This window comes from Somniosus microcephalus, chromosome 8, assembly GCF_052327205.1.
Source record: "Somniosus microcephalus isolate GS21.2 chromosome 8, FLI_Smic_1.0, whole genome shotgun sequence".
NCBI lineage: Eukaryota > Metazoa > Chordata > Chondrichthyes > Squaliformes > Somniosidae > Somniosus > Somniosus microcephalus.
The window spans coordinates 32648904-32661193 of record NC_140994.1 but is presented as its reverse complement, the minus strand read 5'-3'; positions in this window follow the sequence as shown (position 1 = coordinate 32661193).

The window sequence follows — 12290 nt, the reverse complement described above, 5'->3', positions numbered from 1 at the left end:
TCATGATTTTGTTTACAAATATAAAGGGCCAAAATGCCTCGAACCCCACTTTACCACCAGAATTGTAACGGGCCAGGACTCCTAACTGTGAAGGATGTTGACTTTGTCCCAAATCCTGAGGATGGGGTCATTTTAATATTCAGGATGGCAGCCCACTCCTGTAGAGGCACAACAGAAGCCTTCCCTCCCAAGTGAGAAAATCGCAGCACTACTCTTATGCCACAGGTCCCTATTGGGGTAAAGAGGGCATGAGTTTTTTTTAATTCCCCAAACACAAACAATAGCCAGCATTCAGAGGGCATTTATGTTGCTTTGCAACTTCTCTGCGGCCTTTAGACTTTCAGCAGGCATGGGCCCAAGGGTGCTGTGTTGGGTGGAATTTCCAGGGTAGCCTAGGAATGTTGCCAGACACTCTCAAAATGACTGCTGTGACTTTTGGGAATAGTAGAAGACGTCATAGAGTCATATAGCACAGAAGGAGGCCATTCAGCCCATTGTGCCTGTGCCAGCTCTTTGAAAGAGCTCTCTTTCCCCATAGCCCAGCAAATTTTTCCTCTTCCAAGTATTTATCCAGTTCCATTTTTGAAAGTTATTATTGAATCTGCTTCCACCACCGTTCACAACAATTTGCGGCGTAATTTTTATTCCTCATGTCGCCTCTGGTTCTTTTGCCAATTACCTTAAATCTGTGTCCTCTAGTTACTGACCCTTCTGCCACTGGAAACAGTTTCTCCTTATTTACTCTATCAAAACCCTTCAAGTTTTTGAACACCTCCATCAAATCTCCCCTTAATCTTCTCTCCTCTAAGGAGAACAGCCCCAGTTTCTCTAGTCTGTTCTCCAATCTCCCCCCCCCCCCCCCCCACATTGGGAATTCTGCTGAAGGACAAATGGAGTGGATCCAGGTTCCACCCCCAACTCCTTCCCCTCAACAGGCGATCTGCCCAAGTTATGTTCTCTTCTCCGCCCAGAAATTTTGGTCCCATGATATACAGAAGCCACCTAAAATGGTTATATTGTATGACAGCAAAATGTTGGTATTAAATTTCTCCTAGGAATTACCTGACACACGGCAAGTTACCTTATATCAGAACTTGTAGACTGGCTGAACATTGACAGAGTATTCCAAAGAGGGAAACAATGGATATTGTGCAACTTGAATGATATTTCAGTTTCTTTTAAATATGAATGATAATTGGTTACGTGCCTCATGGGGAAAAGCATTGAATATGGAAGTAATGAAAAACACTTCTATTAAGAAAAATTAGTGTAGTTCACTAATTTCTAGATGTAAAGGATACCTTTTTATTTAGCTTTTTTATGAAGATTTACATTCACACATTTGATGATTACATGATGCTTGCAGGAGGAAGAACACATTGAAAGAAAGACTTGCATTTATATAGCGTCTTTCATGACCTCAGGATGTCCCGAAGCACTTTACAGCCAATGAAGTACTTAAGAATTGCAGTTACTCTTGTAATGTAGGAAACGCGGTTGCCAATTTGCACACAGCAAGGTCCCGCAAACAACAATGTAATAATGATCAGATAATCTGTTTTTAGTGATGTTGGTTGAGGGATCAATATTGGCCAGGACACCAGCGAGAACTCCCCTGCTATGCTTTGAAATAGTGCCATGGGATCTTTTATATCCACCTGAGAGAGCAGATGAGTCTCCGGTTTAACGTCTTATCTAAAAGATGGCACCCCAGACAGTGCAGCATTCCCTCAGTACTACACTGGCGCGTCAGTTAGATATTGTGCTCAAGTTTCTGAAAAGGGGCTTGAACCCGCAACCTTCTGACTCGGAGGCGAGAGTGCTACCCACTGAGCCTTTCGATCTCTTGGCATGGTTTTCCTTGTACTGGGCGGGATGCAGTTTTAAGGATTGAAGCAATTTGTTTGTTCCTGGACTTTGAGCTTCAGTTAAGTAGGGAAACTAATCAGTATCAAATTTATAACTCACTGGAAATATCCTCCACGAGGTCTGCACCGCAATTGAAGTGGCACATCACCCACATTGGCACTCCAGAATGCCTGTGAAACATTGATTGGAAGAGCTTCTGTGATGATGGTGGTTGGTGGCAAACCAGTTTAGTTGACAAATTGACTGCAGAGGTAATTGGTTTAGTTCCCAGCCACTTTACCTTCCCAGAAAGAGAGGCCTTATTGTGCAACTACTGCCAGGTACATGGGACAATACCTGCACTGTATACTGGGCATTGAGCCCTTGAGGCACACTTATGTTAGTTGATTATGGAATAAGGAGCGTTGAAGGAAGAACCTCTGACTTCCACGTCGGAAGCTTTCATTTTTAATGATAGAAAATCCCATCATTGCCCGATGACGAGAACTATTTGCATACACCTCTGTTGCAGACTAAAATGCTTCATAAAGCGCTTGTATACATTATTTTTAAAGTCCATAGCGTTATATACTAAAAGACAGATAGCAATATATTTCCCAGAATCTGAGCTGCTTTGTGTAAGACAACCACATACTATAAAACCTCTATGGCTGAGTTTATGTAAATTAGCAAATCCACTGTCCCAATGTGCCAGTCGTGACGCTACCCATTTCCCACACCTCTTCTTAAAGTCTCTGAATAAGATTGCCAAGGTGTGGGCATAGCTATACATTATCCTCACACCAAGCCTGCACAAACTCATTTCACTTGAGACTGAAATAGCAAAGAGAAAACTTTCCTCCCTGGATTAAAACCCAGGTGCCGGGATGAAACCGGTATGTTTTAATGACTAGAACCAGCTGGTTCCCACTTGCTGCAATTTATTTCAATTGTTATTGTATCAGTAATAACACAACACTCAACATGTCCTCTGCCCTGGCCCAATTGATTGAAAATAAACCTTTTTCCTTTTGCGGAATTGGGTATGACAGGGCTAAAATGCATTGTGCTATAATCTCACTGAATGAGTCTGAATGCAACCTAGACAGAGATGATAAAGGCCTTCTCTTACTGATACTAATGGCCAGATATGAAATGTATTCTGATAGTACTCATGGATTTATGCCTGCAATGCAGCATACATCGGCTCTATATTTAAGTCAATCCAGGACTAAGTTTCTCTTTAAATTGATATTAGGATCTTACTGATTAAAAGAAAAGGACTGCACAATTTCATCATAGACATAAATTTGGTTAGAGGAAATGCAGCCCTTTATACTCTAATTCTGGTCTGTGCGGCCATGGTATAAAACTCCTATTTCGACAGATGTGTACTATCTCCACCAAAGTATTGAGAAAAGAACCGTGATATAAACAGAACACGTGGCTCTCAGCTGTTCTATATCACACCACTTCTTCATAACCAACTTAATTTTAACATTTAATTTGCTTGTGATCTAAGAATAATTTGCAACCTCTAGCAGTGGTGTGGCTTTTATATCCTTTAATAGAGAGTAATGAAAATACAGTAACATCAGTCTGAACAATATGTGTGTCTATTTGGTTTCTTATGCCTCTGGATCATGCATAACCTGGTTTCAGTTCATAAACTAGGCTGACACTCCAGTGCAGTATTGTGGAAGGTGCCACCCTTTGGATGAGACTTTAAACCATGTTTTGAGGAAGGGTCTTACAACCAAAACATTAACCTGACTGAAGATTGCTAGCGTTTTCTGTTTTTGTTTCAGATTTCCAGCATTTTTTTTATATTAGTGCTTACATCCCATCTGCCTGTTTCTGGTGGTTCAGGGACAGATCTCATGAAAAGCAAAGAGTTTGCCTGGACAATATTCCACTCTCAACTGATACCACCACAATGCAGATTAAATTGATGTTTATCTCGCCACTGTTCGTAGGGCATTCCTGATGCAGAATTCTTGTTATCTTCATCAGCATTACATCACTGCACTTCAAAAGTAATTCATCCTGTGAAGTACGTTGTTGTTTAAATATAATAAAGTTCTATACAAATACCAATATTACAATTTAACACTTGTGTGACATCCACACCTAATCTTAAACAGATTTATGCTGTTGTATAATAGTCCTTAACATAGCATTACCATTTAAGGAAGAGAGTAGCAAAAGCAAGAGTTGGTCCGTTAGAGGCTGTGAGAGGCGAAATTATATTGGGGAACAAGGAAATGGCAGAGACTTTAAACAAATATCTTGCATCTGTCTTCACAGTAGAAGATACAAAAAGTATACCAAAAATAGTGAGGAACTTAAAGTAATTAATATCAATAGAGAAAAAGTACTTGGGATATTAATGGGACTAAAAGCTGACAAATCCCCTGGACCTGATGACCTATATCCTAGGGTTCTGAAAGAGGTGGCTGCAGTGATAGTGGATGTCTTGGTTGTGACCTTCCAAAATTCCCTAGATTCAGAAATGGTCCCAATGAATTGGAAGGTAGCAAATGTAAGCCCACTGTTCAAGAAAGGAGAGAGAGAGAAAACCGTGAACTACAGGCCAGTTAGCCTGACCTCGGTCATTGGGAAAATGCTGGAATCCATTATTAAGGAAGTGGTAACAGGGCACTTAGAAAATCATAATATGATTAGGTAAAATCAACATGGTTTTATGAAAGGGAAATCATGTTTGACAAATTTATTAGAGTTTTTTTGAGGATGTAACTAGCAGGGTAGATAAAGGGGATCCAGTGGATGTAGTATATTTTGGATTTCCAAAAGGCATTCGATAAGGTGCCACATAAAAGGTTGTTATGCAAGATAAGGGCACATGGGGTTGGGGGTAATGTATTAGCATGGGTAGAGGATTGGTTAACAGACAGAAAACAGAGAGTAGGGATAAACGGGTCATTTTCAGATTGGCAGTTTGTAACTAGTGGGGTGCCGCAAGGATCAGTGCTTGGGCCTCAACTATTTACAATCTATATTAATGACTTAGATGAAGGGACCGAGTGCAATGTATCCAGATTTGCTGATGATACAAAGCTAGGTGGGAAAGTAAGCTGTGAGGAGGACGCAAAGAGCCTGCAAAGGGATATAGACAGGTTAAGTGAGTGGGCAATAAGGTGGCAGATGGAGTATAATGTGGGGGAATGTGAGGTTATTCACTTTAGTAGGAAGAATAGAAAAGCAGAATATTTTTAAATGGTGAGAAACAATTAAATGTTGGTATTCAGAGAGATTTAGGTGTCCTCGTACATGAAACACAGAGAGTTAGCATGCAAGTACAGCAAGCAATTAAGGCAATTGGCATGTTGGCCTTTATTGCTAGAGGGTTAGAGTACAACAGTAAGGAAGTTTTGCTACAATTGTACAGGGCCTTGGTGAGACCACACCTGGAGTACTGTGCACAATTTTGGTCTCCTTATCTAAGGAAGGATATATTTGCCTTAGAGGCGGTGCAACGAAAGTTTACTAAATTGATCCCTGAGATGAGAGAGTTGTCCTATGAGGAGAGATTGAGTAGATTGGGCCTATACTCTCTGGAATTTAGAAGAATGAGAGGTGATCTCATTGAAACATATAAGATTGTTTCCACTGGCAGAAGAGACTAGAACTAGGGAGCATAGTCTCAGGATAAGGGGTCGGCCTTTTAAGACTGAGATGAGGAGGAATTTCTTCACTCAGGGTTGTGAATCTTTGGAATTCTCTGCCCCAAAGGGATGTGGATGCTGAGTCATTGAGTATATTCAAGGCTGAGATAGATAGATTTTTGAACTCCAAAGGAATTGAGGGGTATGGGGATCAGGCGGGAAAGTGGAGTTGAGGTCGAAGATCAGCCATGATCTTATTGAATGGCGAAGCAGGCTCGAGGGGCTGTATGGCCTACTCCTATTCCTAATTCTTATGTTCTTATAAGCCAATACCTGAGAATTACTGGATGAGAGGGTTGTCATATGAGGAGGGATTGGGTAGAATGGGCTTATATTCTCCGTAGCCGAGCAATGTGAATATTGATGTAGAGTTAATATAAGTTATTAAGTACAACAAAAACAAGACGCCACAAACTCAAGCTCCTGGAAAGTCATTAAAACCTTACTGTGCCATGCATAAACATCCAGAAACCTCTGTGCTTATGAAAGAGCGTAATCAACTGTATGTATTAACTAACATTTTCAAGAAATGGTTATTAGAAGATTTGGTGTCATCTGTCAGAAATCATGCACGTTCAAAAGCTTTGCCAGTTATAGCAGTATGATGCAATGACTGGACAAGAGGCTTTCTCAACCATGGAATTGCGATCCTGGGCCTCCTCCAACTGCCAGCGTGCAGTGTTTGCGTATCTCAGGGGTGCAGTTAGTTCGATGCATCCCCTGGGATCACATGGGCCATGGAGAGCCAATGGTAGCAGGGAATGCTTCATTCATAAGTTTGACAGGAAGACCTGTCAAACCTATAAATACTATAAGCCCCAAAACATCACTAAATCTTCAAATAAATATGTTTAAAAATCACATTTTTTAAATAAACTATAAATTACATGAAATAACTATTTTAAACAATAATTTAAATTTTTGAAAAAAATAATTTTATTTTCTAACAGGGCTAAAAATAAACTTACCTTTCTTTAAAGTATTTAAAAATAATAAACCTGTGGAAAAAATGTTTTAATTTTAATTAATTCACCACTTACCTTGTAAAAAGCAGGCCTTGCGACTGCTTTTTACATGTCTAACTTCTGGAGACTTACCTTCTCGGGAAAACCTGCAAAAAAAAGTAAGTTCGATGCGCAAGCGCAGCCTCTCCTGCACACGCGTTCGACTTCTGAACCCCTTCTTTCAGGGGAACGGAAGTGCCGGTTTCCCGCTTCATGCGCAGTGCATGCACGAAACCGGCACTTCCATTGGGCTTACGGGTGAGTACCCCGTGCGTACTCACCCGTGGAGACCCGAATTTCTGGGCCATTGTATGTGAGAGGTTATTAGACTACAATTTCTGAGCTGGGAGAATTTTCCCACCAGTGTGAATTAGCCATGCAGGATCTGGGATCTTGCCCATAGAGTCATAATGGCACAGAAGGAGGCCATTCGGCCCATCGAGTCCGTGCCGGCTCTCTGTAGAGCAATCCAGTCAGTTCCATTCCCCCACTCTATCCCTGTAGCCCTGCAAGTTTATTTCCCTCAAGTGCCTATCCAGCCTCCCCTTGAAAACATTGAGTGTGTCCGCTTCCACCACTACCGTAGGCAGTGAGTTCCAGGTCCTCACCACTCGCCTATCCAAACCCATCATAATCTTGTACACCTCTATCAAATCACCCTGCAACCTCCTTTTCTCTAATGAAAACAAATCCAGCTTCTCCAACTTGTCATTGTAGCTAAGATCCCCCATCCCCGGAACCATTCTGGTAAATCTCCTCTGCATCCTCTTAAGTGCCTTCACATCCTTCCTAAAGTGTGGTGACCAGAACTGGACGCAATACTCTAGTTGTGGCCTAACCAGCGCTTTATAAAGGTTCAGCATAACTTCTCTACTTTTGTACTCAATACCTCTAATTATGAAGCCCAAGATCCAATATGTTTTGCTAACCACTCTCTCAATATGTCCCGCCACCTTCAGGGACCTATGCACATTAACTCCCAGGTCCCTCTGTCCCTGCACACTCTTTAAAACTGTGCCATTAAGTGTATATTGCCTCTCCCTGTTCCTTCTGCCAAAATGCATCACCTCACACTTCTCTGTATTAAATTCCATCTGCCACTTGTCTGCTCATTCTGCTAGCCTTTCTATGTCTTGTTGCAGTCGATTGGTATCATCATCACTGTTTGTCACACCCCCAAGTTTGGTGTCATTGGCAAATTTAGAAATTCTACTCTGTATTCCAATATCCAGGTCATTTATATATCAAAAAAAGCAGTGGCCCCAGCACTGACCCTTGGGGAACACCACTGTCTACCATCCTCCAGCCTGAAAAACAGCCATTTACCACAACTCGCTGTTTTCTGTCCTTAAGCCAATTCCTTATCCAAGCTGCCACTGACCCACCTATTCCATGAGCCTCAATTTTGTTAACCAGCCTTCTATGTGGTACTTTGTCAAACGCCTTCCGAAAATCCATGTAGACAACATCCATTGCATTCCTTTCATCAATCTGTTCATCAAAAAATTCAATTAGATTAGTCAAACATGATCTGCCTTTTACAAATCTATGTTGGCTCTCCTTAATTAGCTCATTAATTTTTTCCTTGATTATTGTTTCTAAAATTTTACCCACCACTGATGTTAAACTGACCAGCCTGTAGTTACTAGGATTGTCCTTACACCCTTTCTTGAACAATGGTGTCACATTTGCCACTTTCCAATTCTCAGGCACTTCCCTCGCATCTAGGGACTAGAGAGGTTCTCCCACTGAGGTGGGACTACACAAACACTTCAAACCTTGTTACCTATAGAAAAGTCTAAATACATTAAAAATGATTCTCCCAACATTTTCTTACCTCTGAAACTCACCAGTGTACCATTGGATTCTTCACACCACTCTGCAGCTGTCATCAATGCACAAACCTTACAGTAGACCCACAGCACGCCACACTTACCCTGGCGGGTGTCCGGACGTCGGGAAGCTCGCAGTCGACCTGTCAAAATTGAAAACAGCCTCTTAACTGCCTGTTAACTACCTGTTAACAGGCAGTTAAGTGCCTACAATCCTCTTCCCATCTCTAGGTGTCGGGTCCCTGTGCAAATCGGGGACCCGACACTTGGGAAGATTGTATGGAAGCGGGTTTGGGACCCGCTGTCAATCTTTGCAATTTTGCCAGCAGTCCTGCCTCCAAACCCGCCCCCTGAGCGCCGGCAAAATTCCCCCCAAAGTCTCTGGTCAAAGTTAAAATGTATTTCCCTGTATTGTATGTATATGTGCATTTGGTGTTTCTTACCTCGGTGCTCTCCTTTACAGTTTGTAGTTTGTTTCTTCTAACCTAAAACTCCTAGTAGGTGCTTCCCTGGCGGAAGAAGTTTGTGAAGTGGCTAATTGCTGGGTCCCAGTGGGAGTCACTTGGAATGCAGGTGGCCCTATATCTCTTTGTGCTTGGACATAAGGTCCTGTAACATCTACGGCTGGGGTGGCTGACCAGGCCTGCCTGTCTCCTGGCACATGTACTGTCATTTGAGCATTAAGCAGCTAGATTAGATGGGTTGGGTGTGGCATTGCCCCGGAGAAGCAAAGCCTCGTCCGTTCCTACTCCAATGTTGCATCTGTTGCTGAGTATTCCTCACTATAGCTGATCATCTGTGTGAGAGCAGTACCTTGGAAGACTTTCACTGCCATCAAACTACTTATGTCCCCTGAGTGCTGGAGGCAGCACTCACCCTATGTGGTACCACCACTCAGGCATTCTGCATTGCTCTCCTGTGGGGAGGGTGTCCTGGAGCACTGAGCAGGGAAATCCTCCAAATGTGCACTCCCTAAAGCAGCAGCTCCACAGCCTCATTGGTGAAGCAGGGCGTTCAACCCTGGCTCGAATCCGTCGGACGACCAGAAACTAATTTTGGCTCCAATACAATTTATTTTTTGCCAAAAGAACTTTGCATATCTGTAGCAGGGCTGGCAATGTCCACCCATCCCTTCTCACGTCACCTCTCTCTTTCTGCCTATCTCTAGTTATTTCCTTCCTCGCACCTCCCCCCTCACTTACCTCCTTCACCTCCCAAACCCCTCATCCCCTCTTTCACCCCTCTCAAGACCGCTATGCGAGCTCCCATTCCCTCGACCCCTCATCCCATTCTATGAGCTCTCAGCGGCAGCTGGGTTGAGCGGCAGCAGCTCACGTGGAACAGCTCTGGGTGAAGAACTGGGAAAGAAGATCTAGAATTGGGACAGAGAAAACACAAGTTTGAAATAATGAAGGGTCAAACATCCTGCTTGAATGAGGTTCTTACCTTAGCAAACACAAGTCTGTTCATGCAAAGCATTAAAAGCTGGGGGCTGCACATGCCCATGACATGGGTGCACCTGCACCTGTAACATAGTGCGTGGAACCACACCCAAACTCAGGAAACTCAGTGTGAGACCAGAAATTAGTCATTTAAATATGTAAAGGAAGTCTGTGCATGCCGAAACTCAAACTCCTCAAACTATCCCAAATAAAATCAGGCACAAAGTGAAATGAGTGAGAGAGGCCATGTTTACAACCTCTACCCGCAGAGTGCAAGTTACCTCAAAAAATTTACCCCATTGGGGGCGATTTTAACCCTACTCGCTCAGCAGAAACCTGGCAGATGGGCAGTTAAAGCCGCCCTGGCTCTACCTGTCTGAAAGCCGCCATGATTGCAATATCTGCAAATTTAACCTGCTCTCCTGAGCAGGCAGCAAGGACACACGCCCGGAGCCAACTGGGTCCTTCTTTACATATGCATGATGCAGCTCGATGACATCATTGAGACCCGCCTGCTGAGCGGGGAATCCACCTGGAGTTAATGTTTTCCCATAAAAACATGCATGGTTAATCAATGCAAACACAGGCACTCAATTTCATACTGCTGATAAACATCGGCCCTAAGGATATGATTAATTATTCGTGACAATCTAAGTTTACATTGTTTTAATTCCCCAACTCCAACAACACTGACAGCAGAACGGTAGAGAAAATGAAATCACGAGTAATGCAGCAATGCATTATCAGCATTGGTAATTTTAAGGATTTGTCAGAAGTGCACTTGGTTACACCCATATAACTGATAGCGCCACCGCAGAAGATAAATAGTGGTGGCTATTTGTATGAAATAAATGACAATAAATTATTTTGCACAATGCACACCCAGTGATATTAATACTCTTTAGATGCAGACTTAAGCCTCAATTTTAATGGGGAAGGTGGGTTGGGAGTGGGGGGGTGGGCTCCAAAGCAGTCGGGAAACCCAGGAGAACGGGTTTCCTACAGGCCCTGCCAAATTTAACAGTAGGGCCTGATTTCCATGGGAAACCACTGTTTCCCACCCGCAGCCAGCAAGATTGACAAGGTTCCACACAAAAGATTACTGATCAAGATAAAAAATCACGGGATTGGGGGTAATATACTGGCATAGGTGGAAGATTGGCTATCTAACAGAAAACAAAGAGTTGGGATAAATGGTTCGTTCTCGGGCTGGCAATCAGTAACCAGTGGTGTTCCGCAGGGGTCAGTGCTGGGACCCCAACTCTTTACAATCTATATTAACGATTTGGAGGAAGGGACCGAGTGCAACATATCCAAGTTTGCCGACGATACAAAGATGGGAGGGAAAGCAGTGAGTGAGGAGGACATAAAAAACATGCAAAAGGACATAGACAGGCTAAGTGAGTGGGCAGAGATTTGGCAGATGCAATATAATGTTGGAAAGTGTGAGGTTATGCACTTTGGCAGAAAAAATCAAAGAGCAAGTTATTATCTAAATGGAGAGAAACTGCAAAGTGCTACAGTACAAAGGGACCTGGGGGTCCTGGTGCATGAAACACAAAAAGTTAGTATGCAGGTGCAGCAGGTGATCAGGAAGGCCAATGGAATCTTGGCTTTTATTGCAAGGGGAATGGAGTATAAAAACAGGGAAGTCTTGCTGCAGTTATACAGGGTATTGGTGAGGCCACACCTGGAATACTGCGTGCAGTTTTGGTTTCCATATTTAAGAAAAGATATACTTGCTCTCGAGGCGGTTCAGAGAATGTTCGCTCAGTTGATTCCGGAGATGAGGGGGTTGACGTATGAGGAGGGGGTTGACGTATGAGGAAAGGTTGAGTAGGTTGGGACTCTACTCATTGGAGTTCAGAAGAATGAGAGGCGATCTTATCGAAACATATAAGATTGTGAGGGGGCTTGATCGGGTGGATGCAGTGAGGATGTTTCCACTGATGGGTGAGACTAGAACTAGGGGGCATAATCTTAGAATAAGGGGCTGCCCTTTCAAACCTGAGATGAGGAGAAACTTCTTCACTCAGAGGGTAGTAAATCTATGGAATTTGCTACCCGAGAGTTGTGGAAGCTGCAACATTAAATAAATTTAAAATGGAGATAGACAGTTTCCGAGCAGATAAGGGAATTAGGGGTTACGGGGAGAGGGCAGGAAAGTGGACGTGAGTCTAGCTTCGGATCAGCCATGATCCTATTGAATGGCGGAGCAGGCCCGAGGGGCCGTATGGCCTACTCCTGCTCCTACTTCTTATGTTCTTACAGGCGGGTAGGCCTGTGGCACTAGGCCGCAGAGTGGAGGGAGGGAGGGATCGTGTGGGGGCCGGGGGTGGCCAGCGGAGCACAGGGAGGGCCGGAGGAGCGAGGTGGAAGGCCTCGTGGGGGAGGATCGGAGGCCTGGGGGATGGATCGGACGCCTGGAGGGGGATCAGAGGCTTCATGGGGGGAGCCTCCTATCCCGGGGGAATGTGT